We start from the raw sequence: 20,719 nt of genomic DNA, 5'->3' as shown, positions 1-20,719 counted from the left end.
GGCTGTGAGATGTTGACGATGAATTACACAATGGATTGCAAACAGACTTGGAATTTCTTTTTTTATAAATGCCACTAAACCAGCATGACGACCTGTCATATATGGTGCTCCATCTGTTGCACAAGAAATCATGTTCCTAATCAAAATACTTTTATCCTCAATATACATTTTGAACTTGTTGTGGATTGATTCTCCTCTGATAATTGTATTTAATGTTTTACATAAGAGAATCTCTTCATAAACTTTTCCATTTTTGATAAACCGTACATATGTCATTCGCAATGCCTCGTCATCTCACACAGTTATATCCCAAATTCTGTTTTTTGTAGCTCTGTGCATAGTTGATACTCAACGTCTTCACTCATTTTGTCAATATGTTGAGCCACCGAGTTATTACTCAGAGGAACTGATTTTAACATACTGGTATCCATTCTGAGGACAGTGCTGAGCACTTCTGATACAGCAAGTATTATTAATCTTTCACCAATTGTATGAGATTTGCCACACTTTGCTGTCATTTTGGAAATGTTGTAAGAAGCAATGAAATCATTATCCAGGTCATTTTTAGCTTTCTTGGCAAATGACTCGAGTGTGCAAAGCTTTTAAAATTCTTCTTTCATCATCTTGAACTGAGTAATACCATAAGTAGCCTTTTCAGGGCATCTTTGACGGAAGTGTTCCTGCAATTTTGATGGTTTCATGGCTCATAAGACACATGGGGTTGTTGCTGATCTGACGGGAATGGAATAAACCCATACTCCAGGTACGTAACATTGTATGGATTCACCTTCTATAGTTTCTGTTTCTTAGCAGGATTAGAATTCAAGGCTTCACTGCCTTCAGACTCACAGAGACTGTGCCGCAAGTGTTTATCTATCATGAACAGGTCTAATTTAAAATTAAAAATTGACACAAATTGGGAATGTCTATTGGATGTTGATGACAGCAGTGAGTTGACATGGTCGGTCAGGTCTTGTGCCTCAAATTAGGGTGCCACTTACCACCCCCCCCCCACCCCAAGAATCTTGAACATCTGTCCGATGCCTTCTATTTTCCCTAACACCTTCTCAGGACTCGTAACTGTCCTCATTGGGCATCACTGGGCTACAGTGACAGCTTGATAATGATAAACGATAAGCATAATACTTCCTTTAAAGCACATCTTGTAAATGTTTACCAATATTAAGAAAGCTTAAGACTCACAGGTATTGCTGTCTGAAGGATAAATGAAGAGTGGAAGGAGATGGATGTCTTTCTACTGTGTGTGCTTCAAGTCAAAATCTGAATTAACCCACAGGAAATTACAATAAAAACCACTTACAAACAGTAAGTAATGTTTGTACAAAACAAATAGCATCTCTAGAGGCAGAACACTGATATCGATCACTGGCATCCATTTTCAATTCCGAGAAGTGTGATCCACTAACAGCAGCACGAATGCAGAGATGGACTCTGTTTCTAGGAGGACACAACTATAAGATTGAATTCAAGAGGACAGCTAATTATTGAAATGCTGATAGGTTGTCCTGCTTACCCGTGGAAGAGGAAATACCTGAAAAATTTAGAAAAGACACTCTTCTTGACACATTCTCTCCTAAGCAAATGAAAAGTCTCCCTATTACAGCGGAGGTGACCCAGAGGGAAACCAGAAAACACCCCACAGTGTCTCAGGTCTACATGGCACCCAGAATGGCTGAAATATGCAGTGAATACTTTAGTTCCCCCATTTTTACCAGTGCCAGGATGAATTTTCCCTCAACAGGGTTGCCATTAGTGGGGATTGAGAGTTGTTGTACCATCCATGCAAAGAGCTAAAGTGTTGCCGGTCATCTAGGCATGGTCAAAATGAAAGCACTGGGTCCAAGCTTAGTCTGGTGGCCTGGGATAGATCAGCAGAGTGAGCAACTTGCCGTGAACTGTTCGGGATGCCAACACGTCCAGCAGATGCCAAGAGCAGTGCCTCTCCACCTCTGGGCGAGGCCTACATTGCATTGGCACAGTGAATTGCTAGAGAAGGAAGGTGTCCCAGGATCAATTTCTAGAACCACCACGGAGGAGGCCCCAGAACCTGAGATTGTTTCACAGCCTCAAGTCTCACCTGCCAAGCAGAGTGACTCCCCCTTAACAGGAAAGATGTTATCCTACAAGTAAGAAATCCTTCTCAGAGATTAATTTTTTTTAGGTCTGAATAGGACAATTTAAAATCTACAATGCTGTGAATGTCTAGAGACAGTAGTAGTTGTATTATACAGTACACTGAAATAAGTAATAATGTATATGTATGTATATAAGTTGATATGTATTCTATATTGAGTTGGTGCTCACAACTCAGCAGGGAGGAGTATTCTGTATTTAATATTTGAGTAATATTGTATATACATGATTGATCAAGCATTTTTACATCATTCATTGTTTATATATAAGCACATAAGTGAATGGCATATGTCATTATGCCACCATGTCACAGGTGCACATCTCGCTAAAGTAAAGAACAAAAGTGAGCACGTTATCCCCAGTTCTGTGGTTTTCCTTTTAATTAGTTTAATGTTTTGGAGTTACAAATCATTACAGCCCTGAGCTGAAGTAGCGTCACACTAACTGCTACACTACCTTGGCACTTATTTTCATGCTGGATATATACATGAACATAGAATAGTACAGCACATTACAGGCCCTTCAGCCCACAATGTTGTGCTGACCCTCAAACCCTGCCTCCCATATAACCCCCCACCTTAAATTCCTCCATATACCTGTCTAGTAGTCTCTTAAACTTCACTAGTGTACCTGCCTCCACCACTGACTCAGGCAGTGCATTCCACGCACCAACCGCTCTCTGAGTGAAAAACCTTCCTCTAATATCCCCCTTGAACTTCCCTCCCCTTATCTTAAAGTCATGTCCTCTTGTACTGAGCAGTGGTGCCCTGGGGAAGAGGCGCTGGCTGTCCACTCTGTCTATTCCTCTTAATATCTTGTACACCTCTATCATGTCTCCTCTCATCCTCCTTCTCTCCAAAGAGTAAAGCCCTAGCTCCCTTAATCTCTGATCATAATCCATACTCTCTAAACCAGGCAGCATCCTGGTAAATCTCCTCTGTACCCTTTCCAATGCTTCCACATCCTTCCTATACTGAGGCGACCAGAACTGGACACAGTACTCCAAGTGTGGCCTAACTAGAGTTTTATAGAGCTGTATCATTATATCGCGTCTCTTAAACTCTATCCCTCGACTTATGAAAGCTAACACCCCATAAGCTTTCTTAACTACCCTATCTACCTATGAGGCAACTTTCAGGGATCTGTGGACATGTACCCCCAGATCCCTCTGCTCAACCACACTGCCAAGTAACCTGCCATTTACTTTGTACGCTGCCCTGGAGTTTGTCCTCCCAAAATGTACCACCTCAAAGCTTGAAAAGCACGTCAAAGAGTAAAAAGCTTCACAGAAAATCAACAATCTCCGCAGTTCTTAAATAAGGAAGAATCACATTTATTATCACTGACTTATATGATGTGAAATTTGTTGTTTTGTAGCTGCAGGACTAAGCAGACATAAAATTACTATTTATTACAAACATAAATAAACAGTGCGAATAAGCAGTGATCAATAAAAAAAGTCCTTCACCATCACCGACTACATCATATAACACAAGACTCCTGGATTGGCACACTGAAAGACTTTCAATATTCTACAAGCCCCAGAAGTCCATGGGTAGCTGGTTCCACTATCTCAAGTGAAGCGAGAATTGGCTAGAGTTTGAGGAGATGTTATAGGTAGGTGAAATGTTCTTGGCACATGACCAGTGGTCAGGTAGGTGATGGGGGTGCTTGGGCAGACGATATCTGCTCTGAGGCAGTGGTGTGGTGCACAATCTGAATGGAAATTTAAGAAAGTCACCTACCCTGGAGGTAGATGGAAACCTTGGACACATCCACAACAATCCAGGTTGCTGGGAAGCTTATAATTAAAGTGGAACCATAGCTCAAATTTTCAGTTAAGACTTGCTTCAGTATTTTTATATGCATTGATGCATTTTGGTGCAACTGATGTCAAACAAGTACCCCAAGCCACAAACACCAAAGCACCATATCCTAATCCTGATCTGACAACCCAATCTTTGACTGCTAGGTATCTCTGTCCCAGATCCCACACTTCTCAATGTCACAGAAGGAGGTGCATAACATCCTGGCCCACGAGTGCAACTAAAACTTTTAGTGGAAGGCTCACAAGAAGAAGATTTTTCATGGACCACACTGCAGAAGATCCATGTACTTCCTTTGATGATGAAAATTTCCAGGGTCCAACAATTTTTTAAAAACTTTAAAAATCTTTGCAAGTTTCACAAATGCTTTCCCTCACCTTCCCAAACTCTTCCCTTCATCAAATCTTTACTAGAGTTTCCCAGAATGATATTAGTACTAAACTCATTTCAGCTATCACTGCCTATAATCACACAAATCCAATTCTTGCTGCATAGATTGATTCTCTGTTCTCTAATCCGGAGCCACTAATGCAGCTGTAGGTTTGTCACCATTGCTCTGGGTACGTTCTTGCTAACTTCATGCAAAGAAAGATCAAACTGCACATATGTAAGGCTCAGCTTCATACCTCATAAATTGGCCAGCTCATGCTATTATACCTGAACGAACATAATGTACTTAGCAATGCAGTATACGTTAGCATGTGCTTTTCCATTTGTGTTCTATTGGCAGGCATTGCATCTTCATGTGTCTCGATTATCTGGGAGAGACGAGCCTGCAGGTGTGTTTTCAACAACTGTGGTGTGGTACAATAAGCTGATAGGTTGGAGAGATGAACCAAAAATCAGCACAGTAACTTACGGGTATGTATTTATTAATTTTAAGATTTATAAAAGACTTTTACAGCGACCGCACTTTAAAAATCTTTCACTGTCTATCAAGAGTTTACGTTTGGTCTGAGGCTGTGAAAAATATTATTATAACATGAGTCATTTTCACTTATTTTTCATGTTCTCCAGATTTATCCTCCCCTTTCCTGGGAATAAGTCTGTGACAAGCCACATTATCTACAATGGTGCTAGAAAGTTTGTGAACCCTGTAGAATTTTCTCTATTCCTGCATAAATATGACTTAAAATGCGATCAGATCTTCATATGTCCTAAAACTAGAAAAAGAGAACCCAATTAAATAAATTACACAAAAACATATTTATTTACAAAAACATTTATTTATTGAGAAAGATGATCCAATATTACATGTATTTGTTGGAAAAAGTATGTGAACCCTTGGTTTTGGTAATTGGTGTTACTCCCTTGCACAGCAATAACTTCAACCAAATTGTTATGGTCCAGTCTGGAGCCTGCATTCTGGGTCTTGATCCGGTCCGCGGACTCTGGACTCCGGGTCTTGTAGCCGTCCCTCCTTTCCCCCTTAAGCCCAAATAGGATAATCTTGGCTTAAGGAGGTGCACCTATCGGCTGGCAGGTGTATATATAGGGGCTCTGGGACTGAGTCTAGTTGGAGGGAGGCTCATGCTCATGCTCTGAACCGAACCTAACCTGTTTTGTCTTGTTCCTCTGTTTGTCTTGTACCTGCTGTTCTGTCTGATTTGCCTTGTTTGCGCCGTTGTGCTGTTCGCCTGTTTTGACCCTGGCTTGGAGTACCCACTGTTAATCATCTAGTTCTGTAAGTCTGTTCTTGTAGTCACCCTGGACCGAGCTCCCTTCAGATCCCTTGCCTCTGTTGGGTAAGCAGGCTGGACTGCTGTTGCCTGGCAGGGGGACTCTGGCCCTTTCCTACCCCTCTCTTCTGACGGGTGGTGCCCCGCAACCTGCCCAGGTGCTCCGTGTCTTGCCCAGGCCCCTGTTTTCCTGCCTGGGAGGTGACCCTGCCCAGGAGCTATGCAGCCTACCCTGAGGACTCCGACCCTTTCCTACCCCTCGCTCCTGACGGGTTGTGCCCTGCATCCTGCCCAGGCCCCTGTGTTCCTGCCTGGGAGGCCAGGCCCTGCGCTGAAGTAATGCTGCCCGCCCACGGGGCTATCCTCCCAGCATTCCTTGTCCCATAGACCCATCCTTTAGCCTAGCCAGGGTCCTGCCTTTGCCATGAACTCTCTGAACCCCAGGATCACTGTTGCATGCCATGGTCTCCCCATCTTGTTCTATCTTTTAGTTATTCCTGTCCTGCCCCTAGTACTTCAGTGCCTGCGTCCTGCATTGGGGTCCAGTCTCCATGTCCCCTTGTGACACAAATATTTCCAGTAACTGTTGATCAGTCCTGCATATCAGCCTGGAGGAATTTTAGGTGATTTCTCTGTACAAAACTGCTTCAACTCTGGGATGTTGATGGGCTTTCTTGCATGAACTGCTTGCTTCAGGTCCTTCCACAACATTTCTACAAGATTAAGGTCAGGACTTTGACTCAGCCATTCCAAAACACAATTTGTCTTCTTTTTTAACCGCTCTGTTGTTGATTTACTCACGTCTTTTGGATCATTGTCCTATTGCATTATCCAACTTCTATTAAGCTTCAGGTGACAGACTGTGACCCTGACATTCTCCTGTAAAATGGCTTGATACAATTTTGAATTCATTGATTCCTCAATGATTGAAAGCTCTCCAGGCCCTGAGGCAACAAAGCAGCCCCAAATCATGATGCTCCTTCCACCATGCTTCACCGTTGGGATGAGGTTTTAGTGTTGGTGTACAGTGCCCCTTTTCCTTCAAACATACTGGTGTGCATCTGCCAAAGAGTGCAACTTTTGCATCATCTGTCACAGAACATTGTAGCATAAGCATATGGAACATCCAGGTGGTCTTCTGCAAACTTGAGACGTGCAGCAATTTTTGTTTTGGAGAGCAGTGTTTCCCTTGTTTAGTGTTTTTCTTATAGTGAACATAGACTTTAGCAAGTTCTAGAGTTTTCCGTAGGTCTTTTGCTGTTACCCCTGGATTCTTTTTCAGCTCCTTCAGCATTGCACGTTGTGCTCTTTGCAGGATGCCCTCTCCTAGGGAGAGTAGCAACAGTACTGAATTTCCTCCATTTGTAGACAATTTCTCTGACTGTGGACTGATCAACACTCAGGTCTTTAGAAATGGTTTTGTAGCCTTTCCAGCTTCATGCACTTCTACAATTCTTCTTCTAATATCCTCTGAAAGTTGTTTTGATCAAGCCATGATGCACATAAACAGATATTTCTTGAGAAGAGCAGGTTTTGTCAGTAACCTGACTTTGTGTGTCTTTTTTGTAGGACAGAGCAGCTCTACAACCCACACCTCCAATCTCATTTCATTGATTGCAACACCTGGCTCCAAATAGCTTTTATAGAAGGCATTACCCCAGAGGTTCACATTATTTTTCCAACTAATACATGTACTATCAGATCATTTTTTTCAATAATAAATGAACAAGTTAAATGTTTTTGTGTTATTTATTTAACTGGGTTCTCTTTATCTAGTTTTAGGACACATGAAGATCTGATCACATTTGAGATCATATTTATGTAGAAATAGAGAAAATTCTACAGGGTTCACAAATTTTCCAGCACTACTGTATGCCCCTCATGATTTCATAAACTTCTATGATGTCCCTCTTCAATTTCCTTTTCCCCAGGGAAAATAGTGCCAAATTATCCAACCTCTCCTTATATCTCAAGCCTTCCAATCCCAGCAACATCCTTGTGAACTTTTTCTGCACTCTCTCTACCTTAATAACAATCCTTCCATATTATAATGACCAAACTGCATTCAATATTTCAGCCGTGATCTCACCAACTTCATGTCCAGCTCTAGCCTGACATCCCTCCTGCATTTTGTGTGTGTTGCTCTGTATTTCCAGCATCTGCAGAATCTCGTGTCCTGTAATCAGTTCCGTCTGTTGAAGCCAAGAGTACCACCTGCTTTCTTCAGCACTTTCCTCCATTACCAATTGTTTGTAACCTAACATTTTCATAAATCAGAATTGAATAAAAGTAGTATGAGGGAATCACAGAAATAGCTGTGACAAGGGAACAAAGTTCAAAGTACAATTTCTTATCAGAGTACATACATGTCACCACATATAATCCTGAGAATTTTTTTCCTGTGGGCATTCTTAGCAAATCTATAGAATAGTAACTGTAAACAGGATCAATGAACACCAAACTGTGCAAATGCAAATATAGATAAATAGCAATAAATAACGAGAATGAAATAACAAGATAATGAGTCCTTGAAGTGAGACTATCGGTTGTGGGAACACCAGAAACAGAATGGGTGTAGTTACTCCATTTTGTTCAGGAGCCTGATGGTTGAGGGGAAGTAACTGTTTTTGAACCTGATGGTGCAAGCCCTGAGGCTCTTGTACCTTCTACCTGATGGCAGCAGCAAGAAAACAGCGTGGCCTAGGTGGTGAGGATCTCTGATGATGGATGCTGTTTGTCTATGGCAATGATTCACTTAGATGTCTCACTGGTCGGGAAGGTTTTACCCGCAATGTACTGGGCCGATCTTTTGTAGGAAGGAAAGGGTGAGGCAAGCACAGAGTGGTCACCAGCTTGTCTCACTGACTCAGTGGATGTGTCTGCTCACTGCACTCAGCTCTCTTAGCTCGACTCAGCACCTGATTGTCGTGGCTCGGGAAGCAGGTGGGGTTGATTGGGAGAGAAGACACACAGAAATGTCCTGTTCCAGCCGGCAGAAGATCGTGCAGCCTTCCAGTAGCCAGCAAATCTGTCCATCCATCCTGCCAGTCTCCTAAATGCCCAGGGAAATACCCTAATAAGCCCAAAAACACACAATCTGCAATTCCACTACACTTGGCAAATCCACCCACTTGGCAAACACACACATATATAGTTTGATAAAAATTTACTTTGACCTTTGAACCACCCTTCACCACTACTGGGTAGTAATCCCAACAAAGAAATTCTAATTCTCCTGGAATATCTTCACCAGAAGGATGGCAAAGGTTCAGGTAACAGTTTAATACTTCCACTTCAGGTTCAATTATTAAGCAATAATTGCTAGCCATGCCGATGACAGCGAGAGAGTTTTAAAAAAATCCTTTATTTTATAGTTAGTACTTGAACTTCCATGACATGCCATGTGACATTCAACCGAATGAGCAATCTGCAACCTTCTATGGGGAGGACCAAATTTAAACCCCAAATTGCTCCATGTGAACATGAAAGCTCTAAACTTCTGCAGGGATCCTTGCCACTGTCATTCCGACTGCACTCCAATAATAGATTCCTCATGCCAAATAGTACAGGTGAATTAATGGATTGATTAAGTTAAGTAAGTATTATTTTGAATTTAAATGTGTTTCATTCATTAGTTTTATCTAGTATTTATGTAATAGAGCTTTGACCAGCAGCCAAACCAGACATCGGAAGTTTGGAGAGGAGATAACTTCAATCAGGTCCATTGTCCGAGGATAAAAGGCAGGAGCAGGTCATGGCAGCATAATAGAGCTTTGACCAGCAATCAGTTGGCATTTTGGATTGATTAGTTAGAGCAAATTAAAGGAAGACAGGGCAAAGTGCAGTGGCCATCATCTGTGGACATAGTCAAAGTGGTGATCTTAAGTCCTTTGAGGCTTCAACAAAGAGAGGCTTCACTCAGAGAAAGCAAAGAAAAACTCCTCAAGGATGAGGAGGAATTTATTTAGCCAGAGAGCAGTGAATCTGTGGAATTCTTTGCCACAGGAAACTGTGTAGTGTTTGTTTATATTTAAGGCAGAGGCTGATAGATTTTTGATTGGTCAGGGCATGAAGGGATAGCTTGAGAAGGCAGGAGATTGGAGCTGAGAGGAAAATTGGATCAGCCACGATGAAATGGCAGAGCAGACTCGATGGGCCAAATGGCCAAATTCTGCTCCTATGTCTTATGGTCTTAACATTTGAAAATGAGTTGAATTCCTTTAATAATTTTACTTTATTACATGATTGTTACTAATGGATTTTGAATATTTTTCAAGTAAGTGTTTACAAATTACACAGTTCTTTGAGAGTTTTTACAGCTACTCAAACTGGGAGCATGGGGGAAGAGAAGAGTGCCTACCACCTACCATGTGAAGGCATGGCATTGTATTGTGCATTGACAGTCAGATGCCAGCTTCAAAACTTGCTTAAGGTGATTTTGGATGGAATGGCAATGACTGCAATCAGTTCAGTAAGATGTGCCCAGTGTGGTGAACTGGCCATCGTTTTTCTACTGTTTCACTGTGTCACAGGCACTATACAAATGGAAGTTATTATTATTGTTGTAATTTTGTGACCGATATTTTTAGGGTGTTGGCATCCAAAAGAAAACCTCTTGTCCATAAATTCAGCATATTTGGTTCTGCACAACAACAGCTCAACAAGCAAGCAATCTCTGAGCTTCAGAGAGATGTCGCTGCATTTGAACGTTTTTGCTAACACATCAACAAGGATTGACTTTCATGCATGAATTTCAAACGTGCTTATTTTTAGCAATTTATGAAAGATTCAACAATCGAAGATCAGAAATCGGAAACTCCCGGGAAGGCTCACGAACCACTTTAATAAAGGAGAGATACACTAAATTTAAAAGAGAAAATGAAAGCTATTGTAGAACAGCAATTACATTGAAAATTTTTAAATTGCTTTTTATAAGATTTAAGCATTCGAATGTAACAAAACCAACACTAATTTATAACATTAACCTTTTAATTTCAGCAGTTGAGAACAGAGCCTAAGCTGTTGCCACAGCAGGGAATGGCTTTGCTCAGCCACATAATCAAATACAAGAGATTTATGTGACAATTCTTGTTGTAGAAATACTTGTTATTAGAAATACTTTTACAACTGTACTCCACTCCACTTCAAGGAACTGTAGGTACTTTGATGACAAAATGTTGCTGATGATCTCTCTAAAAGTAATGAACATCTGATAACAGGTAAATGGAAACCTAATAGAGATGAGATTGATAGGTCAAAAGACTTGTTTTGTCAGGCAAGAGTACTTTCTGAGCAAAATCAACTATAATCAAAACCCAGCCGAGAATGGATATGATTCTGACCACATTTGACCCCAATCTACACAATTGACTTGTGTAGTCAATACCATTTTTGACTGCCTTCAAAAATACTGATTCTTGTCAGATGCAGCCCAAGATTTCAACAGTTAAAAATTTCATATACTTCAGTAGTAGGATCCTCAGCCCTGTGAGGAACTGATAGGATAGGTGCTGAGGAACTCGATACCTACCAATTCAACCTAATTAAAAACATACAATGTAGATGCAATTGAACCGAGATCATTACTAGGATCCTAAAAGATACCATTCTTCAATCTGAGTCTAAGATATCTGTAATCCTCAAAGGGGCATCTTAGCCCAAGATCCAAAGAATGTAACTCACATCATTTTGGGATGTTACAAAGATATGGGAGGCAGCCGAACAGCAGTTCCAGAAAATGTGATGATTTGAGGAAGGAGTATGCCTTCCTAAAATGCATACTCTCTCACTTCCTTGTATTTAATTCCATTTAGCATTGTTGGGCCCATCTAATGATCTATATCAACCTAAAATTCAATTAAATTTCCTTAGCTAAACCACAATAATTGTGATGAATCTTTCCTTCTCTCCATGCATTTACTCAGAACTTTTCTCTGGTAATTTGATTGTCATCTGCATGAGCATTTGCAGTTACTCTGCCTGTCCTTTGTTCCTTTTTCAGTAATACCAACTTAATCATTCTCCAGTGCTTCATCATAATAGGTTTACAAAAAGGACTGAAAAACTGTAACAGAATTGGTGTTATTTCCTCTGTCACTTCTTTTAAAAGCCCGAGATTCACTTTACCTGGGTCTCATAATTTAACTACTTTAATAAGTGGTTGATCTCATTGACTTGCTGAGCCTTTCGGTAAGTCAATATGGTTTAGTTGGCAGCCCATTTTACTCAAAGTTATTATATTGTGGGTTCAGCCCTCAAATGCTGTGCCACAATTTTCAGTCAAGGTATCTGCCTTTTCAAATTAATGTAACATTGCCATGAAACTGCTGAAGAAACAACAGTGAGGTTCAAGATTTAAGATTCAAGACTGCTTAATGTCATTTCCAGTGCACAAGTCTAAAGGACAGCAATATAATTGTTACTCTAGTTCAAATGCAGCACAAATACAAACACATTAAGATAAAGAACACAATAATATGAACACACAATAAATATATAAGATAGCTTATATTCATAGATTAATTGTCAATAAAGTGATGGGAGGCACAGGAGTCTCTGAACATAAGGTGACACTGACAGTAATGATAAGGTATTGGTGGTACGGGGTGTGGAGGGGTGTGTTAGTGGGTGGAGGTGTAGATCAGCTTTACTGCTTGGGAAAAGGAACTGCTTTTGAGTGTGGTGGTCCTGGGGTGGATCTGGCGTGGTCTCCTCCCTGATGGGAGAAGGACAAACAGTCCATGAGCAGCAGTGTTTCCTGATTGTGTATAATCACCTCAGACAATTGAAGAAGTTTGGTATGGGCCTTCATATCCTAAGTAATTTCTACAGGGGCACAACTGAGAGCATCCTGACTGGCTGCATCAATGCCTGGTATGGGAACTGTACCTTCCTCAATCGCTGGACTCTGCAGAGAGTGGTGCAGACATCTGTGGATGTGAACTACCCACTATTCAGGACATTTACAAAGACTGGTGCGTAAAAAGGGCCTGCAATTATCTAATAAGAGTTTGATTCTTAGAACATACAGCAGATCACAGAATATAGAGCAGTACAGCACAATACAGGCCCTTTGGCCCACAATGTTGTACTGACCTGTTAACGTACTCCAAGATCAATCTAACCCTTCTTTCGAATGTAGCTCTTCATTTTTCTTTTATCCATGGTCTCTTAAATATCCCTAATAAATCTGCCTCTACCACCACCCCCAGCTCTAAGTTCCATGCACTTTCCGTTCTGTGTAAAAAAATGACTTACCCCTATACTTTCCTCCAATATCCTTAAAAGTACATCCTCTGAAATTAGCCAAGCCATCCTGGGATAAAGGCACTGGCTGTCCCCTCTATCTATGCCTCTTAACAACTTACACACTTCTGTCAAGTTACATCTCATCCTCCTTCAATCCAAAGAAAAAAGTCCTAACTCACTCAACGTTTCCTCATAAAACACATTCTCTAATCCAGGCAGCATCCTCTGCAGCCTCTCTAAAGCTTAGACCATAAGATGTAGGAGCAGCATTAGGTCATTCAATCCACCGTATCTTATCCACCATTCCATCATGGCAGATCCTGGATCCCACTCAACCTTGTACACCAGCTTTCTCGCCATATCCTTTGATGCCTGACCAAGCAGGAAACTATCAACTTCTGCCTTAAATATATGCATGGACTTGTCCTTCACTGCAGTCTGCAGAGATTTACTACTCTCTGGCTAAAAATAAAACCCTCCTTACCTTTGTTCTAAAAGGTTGCTCCTTAATTTTGAGGCTGTCCCCTCTAGTTCTGGACACCCCCACCATAGGAAACATCCTCTTCACATCCACTCTAAGTAGTCCTTAGCTTCTACATCCTTCCTATAATGAGGTGACCAGAACTGAACACGATACTCCCAAGTGTGGTTCATCAAGAGCTTTATAGAGCTGTAACATTACCCCTTGGCTTTTGAACTCAATCCCCTGACTAATGACTTCTTAGCTATCCCATCAAATTCTAGGGATCTATAGGATTTGACCACAAGGTCACATTGTTCCTCCACACTGCAAAAAGTCTTGCCAAAAACTAACACAAAATGCAGGAGGAACGCAACAGAAAATCGTAAACACAAGAGATTCTGCAGATGCTGGAAATCCAGAGCCATTAACTTTATACAAGTTCAACCTTCTGAAGTGTATCACTTCACACTTCCCAAGCTGAACTCCATCTGCCACCTCTCAGCCAGGGTCTGCATCTTGTCAATGTCCCATTGTAACCTACAACAACCTTCTACATCAGGGTTTCTGCAGAACCCGAGAAGATTCCGTGAGAGGTTGCTAAGGATTCCGCAACAGATCGTGATAAAAAAAATGGTTTTGAACTTGGTGCAACACGCAATGCTAGCGCTCACAGTGACGGACAGTGACCGAGCAGCCCTGGTAACAATCTCAGCTCAGTATGGCAGTGTGCAGGTGGACCATGTTGATTTGACGTGAGAAGGAGAGCTGCTGATAATTGGTGAGCACTGTATGGCATGGAGGGGAGGGCGGTAGGCTGATATGAGAGCTGTATTGCACAAAGAGGAGGATGGAAGGCTGTTGAGGAACGTGAAGTGCGTTTTCCAAGCATTGAATGGACTCACCCAACTTGGGCTGTGATGTCAACCTCTCCCTCCTGAATTACCTCCCCCAACTTCCACTTATATGCTGCTGACTGACTTATGGGATTGAAGAAACTCTGCTGGTGTAGTAGAAAATTGGAGGGAAATTTCATTCCAAAGACAGTCCAGTGTGGTGGTTTTTGAAGAGGAGGTCTTAGATGGAAGAGGAGGATCTAGGCCTTGGCCTACGGACAATTCTGATAAGGTTAATGACAAAGAATTACAATCTTCTGAGTCATTTCTCTGCACTCGTGTAATAACGGACACAAAAAAGTTCACCTTTACAATGAAGGCTACATATCAATGGGTTTTATGTGGACTGGTCATCCAAGTTGTCTTATTCCACTGTGCATAGTCTGTGGCAAACAATTACAAATCTAGCAATGGCTCCAGCAAAATTAAACAGACACTTAACTACAAATCACAGCCGTATGACACGTAAAAGTGCTGATTATTTTAAATGACTATTGGAATCTCAAAACACACAGATTAAAGCTTTTGAAAACAAAGTCACAGTCAGTAAAAAGATTCAGGAAGCAATTTATTTAGTATCTCTAGAACCAGTTCACTTGAGAATGTTTAAAAAACTGCATGAAAACCTGGACAAAGGGCACACCAATTTCCTGCTACATACAGAAATATGGTGACTTACTAGAGGAAGAGTTCTCAAAATGGTGTTTGAGCTGAAAGGTGAATCGCAGGAAGTACTTTTAAGAAAATAGTAGACCAGATTTTGCTGAGTGCTTTGAAGGTGAAGAATGGCTGCAGAAACTTGCCTACTTAGACATTTTTCATCATATGAACCAGTTGAACAAGTCTCTGCAAGGCCCTGGAGGAAATGTTTTGACTTCAAGGGAAAAGACTCTTGGATTTAAAAATAAACGAAATCTTTAGAAAAATCATGTTGCAAAAGGAAAATCTTGAAATGTTTCCACTGCTGCTTGGGCTTGAGAGTGAAGAAAGATATCAGAAAGTCTCAAGTCTTATTAAAAACCACCTGGAAGAACTGCAGAACAAAATTGAACAGCATTTATCCTCGCAAGTGTATAATTGGGTAAGGGACCCTTTCTTAGAATCTTCTGCTCAGCCTGAGAACTTGAGAGAAGAGGAAGAACTTTGTGAGCTACACTCTGATCGAGCACTCGATGAGATTTACTGACCTGCCCCTGGACAAGTTCTGGTTTTCTGTGAAAGAAGAGTAGCCAGCCATTCATAGGAAAGCAATGAACATTTTGCTGCAGTGTTCAACTTCTTACATGTGTGAGCAATCTTTTTCTTGTTTAACAAGCATCAAGATCAAGGATAGAAATAGTCTCATTTCAGTTGAGTTAAGCACAAGTTCAACCAAGAATTGAGAAATTTATTATGTTTGCTTTATGAGTTTTTAAAATTTATGAATGGGAAAGAAGGAGATTAGTTTCAAGAAAAGTAAGCTAAGCTTAACTGTTGTTTTCAAAAGAGCATTGACAATTATTTTTGATGATTATATCTACAACTTATTGACCACACTATAGCACCATGAACTGTAGATACAATAATTTTATGTAGGAGCTCCCTGAGACCTGAAAATTATTTCAAGGGTTCCTCCAGGGCAAAAAGGTTGACAAAGGCTGTTCTACACTATCCACTACAACACCCAGCTTTGTGGCATCTGCAAACTTTCCAAACCACCCTTCCACTTCTTCATCTAAATCGTTTAGTTGACATCTTCTGGATAGATTATGAAACCATCTTTTTCACTACTTTTATGTCTTTTATATTTGCTTCTCAACTTGAATGTGATTCTGGAACTGCTGAAACCTGTGTTTTTCTGTTTGGAGATTGTCTGGATGTTTCAATGCTTAGCAGTCTCTGAGAGGATTCTGGGAGGCAGGCTGCAGGACAGCCTGCAAACTGATATTTGGCTTCATTTCATTGTTTGCCAATTAAAGCAATGGGGAGATTGAAGCATTGAAGTGAGCACAGAGGGTGAATGCCGGCTGCTTGCCTTTTGATAGGTTGCTATGTATTGGAGGGGGAGAGCCTGCGGCTGCGCCCAGAGACTGTTGCCCAGGTTTTTTCTGCATTTTGGACGTGGACTTGGACCATAGACTTTTTTTTTCAGTCTTATAGATTTATGTGTTTTTGGCTTGACCTTCTCATTTCTTTTGCATGGAAGGAGGGATTTGGATGTGCCTGGTCAGTTTTGCTCAGTTTTTGTGCAGGAGGAGGGATCTGGGGTTTGATGTGCCTGTTCTATTTTTGCTTGTTTTTTTTGTGCAGAGGAGGGATTTGGGGGGGGGGGGGGGGGGGATCATTTGGATCACCAAATCACCAAATCACCCGATCACTAATCGGGCATCACCAAAGCTAACTTTCCCTGGATCCCATGCCTCCTGACTGACTGAGCCTGCCATGGAGAAGTTGTCGAACACCTTACTAAGATCCATATGCACCACATCCACCACACTACCTTCATCAATTTGTTTCATCAATCCCTCACAAAAGTTAAGCATGACCTGCCTATGCTGATTATCCCTAATCAGACCCTTTCCCAAATGCTTGTAAGTCCTGCCTCTAAGGATCCTCTCCAATAGTTTGCCCATGACTGACGTAAGACTTCACTGTGTATAATTCCCAGGAGTTATCTCTATTATCTTTCTTGAACAAAGAAATAACATTTCCATTCTCCAATCTACTGGTACTACTCTGGTGGCCAGTGAGGACTCAAAAGGCAACAGCACAGCAAGCTCTCCCCTTATTTCCCCCAGTAACCTGGGGTATATTTCGAATGGCCTCAGGGACTTACCTATCCTAATGCTTTTAGTACCAGTTATATACAGTCTTAGGTACCTACCCAAGTAGCATGATGCCGAACACTGCTTTGAACATTGGGAAAATGACTAATGGCTGAAACTTTACATTTTGCCAAATTAATAAGCCCACTGCTGTGACCCAACTGAGATCAATTAGCTGAACATAGACCGAAGTTGAATCCTTACTGCTTCATAGTATGGTTAATTCTATGATCCTGCATCCCCTGTGGTACAAAACATTGTTAACATTCAGACATACAGAATCATACACAGCACCAAGTGCTTCCTCCCAGTAAGCACTGCTTGCTGATGGGAGGACAGGAAATATCACCAAAACCCCAACATACAAATGCAAAATATTTTAGGAAGCTGGAGATCTAAAATAAAAACAGAAAGTGTTAGGAAGTCTCACCAAGTCAGGCAGCATCTGTGGAATGAGAAACAATTTTAACTGCAAGTATCCACATCCAGCAAAAAGTTACGTGCTCTGCCTTTGGTGTTTCCCCAACTACTGCATCTAGAAGCGCTCACTAAGTTCACAACCAAAATGCTATGGCTGATCATCTCATGTTGATTTAGTAGGATTTAAAAAAAATAATTCAGTATCTATATCCTAAATGGACAAGTGGGCTTTGTCAAGTAATAATAACACTGATCACCAGTTCTCACACTTTTCTTAACCACAGTTGCATTTTCGGTTACTTGAGTGACAGGATGTGTAATACATTCTGTTGTGTTATACCACAATGACAGTTCCAGTCAGCTTGCTGATATAATGAGCAAGGCATTATTCAGAGTTCTTCCTGCATCAGCTGAGACAGATTCGCATTTATCTCATTCCTCCTTGTAGGTTCTGATACAGTTGCTAAATACCATCTGTCACACAACCAGAATGATATGATTAACTCAGCATTGTTTGGAGAACATATACCAGAAAATATTTAAAACCACAAACTTAAGAGAAAGGATTAATGACTGCTGGATTTAATCAAACAGCAGGGACATCTATTTTTGCTCAGGCATGGTGAAATGAACTGTTTATTCAAGTGTTTCCACAATGTTGGGTGGGACAATGACCAGAGGTCATGAGTTAAGGGCGAAAGGTGAAAAGTTTAAGGGGAACATGAGCGGAAACTTCTTCACTCAGAGGGTGTGGGAGTGTGGAATGAGCTGCCAGTGCAATTGGTGCTTGATCTTAACATTTAAGAGAAGTTTGGATAGGTATATGGATGGTAGGGGTATGGAGGGCTATGGTGCTTGTGCAGGTCAATGGGCAGTTTAAATGGTTTGGCACAGACTAGATGGGTTGGGTGGTCTGTTTATATGCTGCACTCTTCTATGACTCTATGCCCACATAGAGTCCCTGAACTGTGGATGGCAGGATGATTCCCTTCTCCAGTCGGCTACTCAATAGATCTATTTGCCTTGAAGTGCTAAACAAGGAAAAGGGGCAAATAACCATCAACTTCCTTATACGAACAGTTCCTTAAATCCAACACAGGAACCGGACAGAGAGAGGAAGATTAAGGAAAAAGGACTCCTGCTCAATTTGACAAAATTCATCTTTTCATCACTTACCAACCTACCCAGTCACACAAACAATGACACAAAGAAGGACATTAAACCACAGCTTCATAAGATCATATTTGTTGAGATGTTTTCAAGAAGTTATAATGAAAGTTCAAAATAAATGTTCAAAGAAAATTTATTATCAAATTACGTACAAGTCATAATATACTGCCCTGAGATTCATTTTCTTGCAGACATACTCAATAAATCTCTAGAATAATAACCATAACAGAATCAATGACAGACTGGGGCATTCAACCAGTGTGCAAAAAACAACAAACTGCAAATACAAAAAGGAAGAAATAATAATAATAAATAAATAAATAATAAATATCAAGAAGAGGAGATGAAGAGTCCTTTAAAGTGAATCCATTGGTTGTGGGAACATTTCAACGATGGGACAAGTGAAACTGAGTGAAACTATCCCCTTTGGTTCAAGAGCCTGATGGCTGAGGGGTAACAACTTTCCGTGAATCTGGTGAAGTGAGTCCTGAGAATCCTGTACATTCTTCCTATTGGCAGCAGTGAGGAGAGCATGCCCTGGGTGGTGGGGCTCCCTGATGATGGATGCTGCTTTCCTGCGTGAGCATTTCATGTTGGTGTGCTCAATGGTGGGTAAGACTTTACCCTTGATGGACTAGGCCATATCCACTACTTTTTGTAGGATTTTCTGTTGAAGGGCATTGGTGTTTCCATACCAGGCTGTGATGCAGCCTGTCAATATACTCTCCACTATACACCCATAGAAGTTTGTCAAAGTTTTAGATGTGATGCTGAATAACTGCAAACTCCTAAGGATGTAGAGGCAATGCTGTGTTTTCTTCATAATTGCACTGATGTGCTGGGCCCCGGACAGGTTCTCCAAAATAATAACACAGAGGAATTTAAAGTTGCTGACTTTCTTCACCTCTGTTACTCTGATGAGGACTGGCTCATGGACCTCTGATCTCCTCCTCCTCGATAATCAGTTGTTATTGCACTGGTCAGCCAGATTTTCAATCTCCCTCCTATATGCTGATTTATCTCCACCTTTGATTCAACCTACAACAGTGGTGTCATCAGCAAACTTGAACATGGCACTGAAGCTGTACTCAGCCACACAGTCGTTAGTGTAAAGTGAGTAGAGCAGGGGTCTAAGCACACAGCCCTGTGGTGCACCTGCGTTAGTGGAGATTGTGGAGGAGATGGTGTTGCCAATCCGAACTGAGTGGGGTCTGCAAGTGAAGAAATCGGGATCCAATTGCACAAGGAGGTATTGAGGCTAAGGTCTAGGAGCTTACTGATTAGTTTTGAGGGGATGATGACATTGAATCAGAGCTGTAGTTGATAAGGAGTGTCCTGACATATATATATTTGCTGTCTGAATGTTCCAGGGTTGATTGAAGAGCCAATGAGATGGCATCTGCTGTGGACTTGTTGCTCCAGTAGGCAAATTGGAGCAGATCCAAGTCACCTCTCAGGCAGGAGTTGATATGTTTCAGCACCAAACTTTCAAAACACTACATCACTGTGGACGTAAATGCTACTGGACGATAGTAATTGAGGCAGGTTACCATGTTCTTCTTAGACACCAGTATAACTGAAGCCTGCCTGGAGCAGCGGGTACCTCAGATTGCCAAAACGAGAGGTTAAAGATCTCAGTAAATACTCCAGCCAGTTGATCAGCACGGACCTTCAGTACTTGGCCACGTACCCTGCCTGGGCCAGATGCTTTTTGTGGGCTCACCCTCCTGAAGGCTGCTCGCACATTGGCCTCAGAGACTGAAATCACAGGATCTTTGTGGGCTGTGGGAGTTTGTTGATGGTTCCTCCGGGTTTTGACAGTTAAACTGAACGTAGAAGGCATTGAGATCACCTGGAAGTGAGGCCCTGCTGTCGACTATGTCGCTTGATTTCACTTTACAAGAGATTACAGTGTTCAATCCCTGCCACAACCGTCGAGCATCCTTCATTGATTCAAGTTGAGTCAGGAATTGCCACCTTGCCTGTGAGATGGGTTTCTGGACTTCTTGTAACTTTCTTGGTCACAGGATTTGAATGCCTTTGATCTGGCTCTCAACAGGCT

The 20,719-nt window shown here is 41.4% G+C and overlaps 1 protein-coding gene and 1 long non-coding RNA gene across 2 annotated transcripts in view; one reads left to right on the top strand and one right to left on the bottom strand.

Moving 5' to 3' along the window:
- The window catches only part of lhfpl3 (LHFPL tetraspan subfamily member 3), a 214,834-nt gene that overhangs the window by 70,222 nt on the left and 123,893 nt on the right, over positions 1 to 20,719 (bottom strand). The gene's annotated exons all lie outside the window — the stretch shown is intronic.
- LOC140738804 (uncharacterized) lies at positions 658 to 12,249 on the top strand. Its single transcript, XR_012101460.1, has 3 exons — positions 658 to 763; positions 4,711 to 4,841; positions 10,249 to 12,249. It is a non-coding gene; the product is annotated as an uncharacterized lncRNA (long non-coding RNA).

This window comes from Hemitrygon akajei, chromosome 14 (assembly GCF_048418815.1).
Source record: "Hemitrygon akajei chromosome 14, sHemAka1.3, whole genome shotgun sequence".
Taxonomy (NCBI): Eukaryota; Metazoa; Chordata; class Chondrichthyes; order Myliobatiformes; family Dasyatidae; genus Hemitrygon; species Hemitrygon akajei.
Note: the sequence above shows the minus strand (reverse complement) of the source record. Positions and strands in the feature narration are given on the sequence as shown.